This window comes from Ovis canadensis, chromosome 20 (assembly GCF_042477335.2).
Source record: "Ovis canadensis isolate MfBH-ARS-UI-01 breed Bighorn chromosome 20, ARS-UI_OviCan_v2, whole genome shotgun sequence".
NCBI classification, from domain to species: domain Eukaryota; kingdom Metazoa; phylum Chordata; class Mammalia; order Artiodactyla; family Bovidae; genus Ovis; species Ovis canadensis.
Genome location: NC_091264.1, coordinates 55,506,880 through 55,510,915, shown reverse-complemented (window position 1 = coordinate 55,510,915; position 4,036 = coordinate 55,506,880).

The following is a 4,036-nucleotide window of genomic DNA, read 5'->3' as shown; positions in this document are numbered from 1 at the left end:
GACACTCCAGTAATGCAAAAGCAGCATACCACTCAAGCTTCACTGGGTTGTGTGCTTTGAAAAAAGTTTCAGCATGCTATTTCCTTTAGTGTTATAAAGTGTATAGAAAGTACTTTTTACAAAATCTAGGAAGGGTCCACTTTAATTTGGAATTCTATGTGAGCTAAGAGCCAAGTTACTGGCTCTTTCCAACTTAAAATTTTTTTATTGTTAAAACACCTTGCTTAGAAAATTTTAAATATTTATGTCTGGAACAGTTTCCCCAAAATAATGAACTGTGCAGTTCTTGACATTAAAAAAAGAAAAAGATGTTACCATAGGAGGAGGCAGGCTCAAGAGAAGCACTTGGGTTTTGCATTTTAAATGAGAGGGTGTGGAAGGCATAGAGGAGAGGGCCCTGGAGAGGGTGAGCCAGAAGGTGCAACAGAGAGGAATCAACTTTGGAACTCTGGAGAAGCTGTGGCTGTTCTGCCAAAAGTCACAGTTTATGAGACGCTGAAAAAAAAAAGCATTCTTGCATCTTTTTATTAAGGGCTACAAAAATTAGCGCAGAAGCTAGACCCCACCTGACCCCATTCCAGTAGGTCTGCAGAGATCCTGTTGCAGATGTGGAGCTCAGATGCAAGGCGGGTACATTCTGGGGTTGTCCCCTTAACCCTGCCATTGAACACTAAGGGTCAGAAGCCCCACAGGTTCCTGCTGCTGGGCAAGGCATGAACTATATTTCAAGAAAAATATGAGAAAGACATGCCCCGTAGACTGGAAGTTTGAGCAATTTCCAAACATGGGGAAAGTGCATATTTAAGTTGCTGCAAGTATGCCTAAAGCAGGATGGTGCAGAAGATACTCAGGTGTTAAGAGAGCCCAGAACAAACCAGGAAGTCAGCATTTTAAAGGTAGTTTTATCAACCAATAGGGAACGAAGCCTAGATGGAGTCAGCACAGTCAGAATTTAAGACAAAATGCAGCCATTGTTACCTTTCTCATTGCTTTATCGTATTTAGTGCCTTCTCAAAGAAATCCTACAGCATTGCAAATTACTTTTATTCATATTTGCAGAATCTCCTTGAAATGAATTTTAAAACTACAAGATGTTAAAGACGGAGCCCTATGCCTTTTAAAAGCAAAACTATGTCAAGACCACACCAATTACACAGAGTTAACACACCTGCCAGAAGTTTATGGAAAAAAAAATTCACTTCAGGCACAAGCTAAACATCTGTTGCTCATAAACTTGTGCTAATGCTAAGGGGAAGGAAAATCTCAAAGGCAGAAGCAAGCGAGCCATTCTTCTAGTTAAGAGGAAAATTCCTGGTCATGTGTGTGAAACAAAAAGATGATAATAGTTATAAGACCAAAAATACTGCACATAGAAGTATGTATATATATGTATGCATATATATGCATATGCGTATAATTTTTCATTGGTGAAATGAGTCACTGTGGATTAGGTGCACTTGGGGAGGCTTTTTGAAGTAGATAAGTTGTTTGTCTTGCAGTCAGTACAGAATTTGGATTGGCGGGAAGGAAAGCAAAGCGTGAGGATCTGGAAGCGCCTTCAGGTGAGGGACAGAGGATGTGAGAGATGAAATAGAAAGTAGAACCAGTTCATACAGAGACTTCAGGAACAAAGATCTTAAGTTTGATTTGGTGAGTGTGTCAAAGATACCATAAGATTCTTCCTTATCTGTGGTTCGCTCGGTTTCTATTCATTAATTTGGACGTTGATTTATTAACTCGACAAATATGTATTAAGCACTTGGTAGGTATCAGGCTGTCTGTTAGGGCCTGACTCTCTCCCCCAGGGGGTGTTGAGAAGCCTCTAGAGATGGTTTTTTGTCACCACACTGAGGATGACATGCTACTGGCATTTAGTGGATGGAGACCAGGGATGATGCTGAACATCCTGCAGTGCCTAGGACAGCCCCCACACCAAGGTGATTTTCTGGCCTGAAATGTCAGTATCGCTGCTGTTGGGAAACACTGGGCTGGAGAGTTCAGATATCCCAGGGAAAGTCCTTGCCCTTTCAGGATCACAGGGAGAGCTGACAGTGAAATATTCATGATAATCCTGCTGTCCTAAGCGCCACAGTGAAGTGGGTGCTGGGTGCTATGGAAGAGCAGAATATGATGTCACTGACTGTGCTTGGGGTTGAACTGATTTCTGGAAGAAATACACATTGGAGATCAGTCTTAAAAGATAAGTTGAAACTTACCAGGAAGTTTGGAAGATAGGAAGTATGGGTGGAAGGAGAGTGTTCAAACATGTGGCGCATTTGGGACCAGTGGCTGGTGTGGCGTAACTGGCATACAAGGTATATAGTTGGAGGTGATGGTGAGTGATGGGGCTGGGCAGTTAGGTTGGGACTACATCCAGGAGGGTGCTCCAGGCCCTCTCTTCCCCAGTGTCCACCAAGGTCACGTAAGGTAACCTAGAAGGTGCTGGGTTCCACAGTTCTCTTCATGGCACTCTTGTCTGTAGATTTTATTTCCTCATCTGGGCTCCGGTAAGCGTGCGTCCTCTGAGTTTTGAGTAAAAGTAATAGAGAAATAAAACCCTTGCTAATAATTTGCCCTAAAGATGGAATCTGTCAGATCATCATTCAGAATTTAAAAGCTCGTCTCAGTATTCCTTCAGATGAAGAAAATGGTAGGATAAAAATATAGCAGAGCTTATTAGTAACATCTTACCCATTTTTTCCCTAAATGGTTAGAACATACTGCCTTAACCCGCTCTTTACATCAACGTTCCTGTTATTAAAGCTGTCTATATTTCAGTTCTAAATCCTGGGAGGATTTTCCCCATGAATTTAACATGACTAAGGAAACTTGCTCCAGGGTAGAACCTTGCTGCAAATTATCTAACTGAGACTAGGCTGCTTAATAAAGAGACTAAAAACGAATCACAGCCTTTTTGTAGCTTCAAATGTGGAGTTGCCTTTCTCCTTCACCCTCAATTTCATGATTATTTGTAATAGAAAGGGACCAGCTTTATACAGTGACTGCATGGAACAAATATCCTTTGTGTTCAAAACCGGATGCTGCCGCTGATATGGGCCAGGAGGGAGTATGTGGGAGAGAGTTAGGGGTACTCTCTAGTTCTAGTTAGGGGAGCCACCATTTCTAAGATGCTTAAAGGGGGCCGTGTATGACACCTCTAGGGTCAGGCAGTGTCTTCTGAATGACCCTCAGGTTATCTGTTCAAGCCCAAATCTCTACTCAGTTATAACCGTGACTTTCCCGGGTTTAGGTATTATGTAAGTTCTGCCAAGAGTAAGTGTATACAGATAACCCATTATGCTGGAAAAGGAAACTTAAAGCAGTGTTATAAGGTTTCTCAGTGGCACCCCCCTCCTGCGCTCTGCATCTTTGCAGGGGTAAATGTAAGGTACACCCTGCCTTCCAGTCTGTGGGAGCTGTGAGCACCACCACCATTTCAGTCATTAATTCTGGAAAGCTTTTCCCTCTTCATATCACCCCGATGCTTGAAAGGTGTTTATCCTTTGGAGCAACCACCAAGCTTCCCGTCTCCCCGCTGGTATTTAACCTCAGTTTATGTACAGTATCACCTAAGACTCTTCAGAGGGTGTTAGCACAGGTGTCAGCAGCAGTCCAGTGTGTGATGCTAGACTGTACTAATGGCTTTAGGGGAATCAACTCGTTTCATCCTCACAACGTGCCTGTGAGTAGGTACTCTTTTTGGCCTAATTTATAGATGAGAACCCGAGGTCCAGAAAAAGGAAGTGACTTCTCAAGTTCACAGAGCTAGAAAGACAGAGAGCCAGGAGTCAAAGTGTGATGTTGTGATTTATAATAAAAGTATATATTTGGTCTTCGTCACCATTTATAGCACAAAGTCCCCAAAGCCCTTGCTTGGGATTTCTTCAGTGATGAGAGCAATAAAGATGTCTTTGGTTATGTTAATGAGGTAACGTTGGAACCGCACCTTGCCAGGGTCCCCAACCTTGAGGTTAGAGGGTCAGAACTTTCAGTCCCATCCTCCAGCCTCTGGGGGAGCTGGAGCTGGTATCAATGG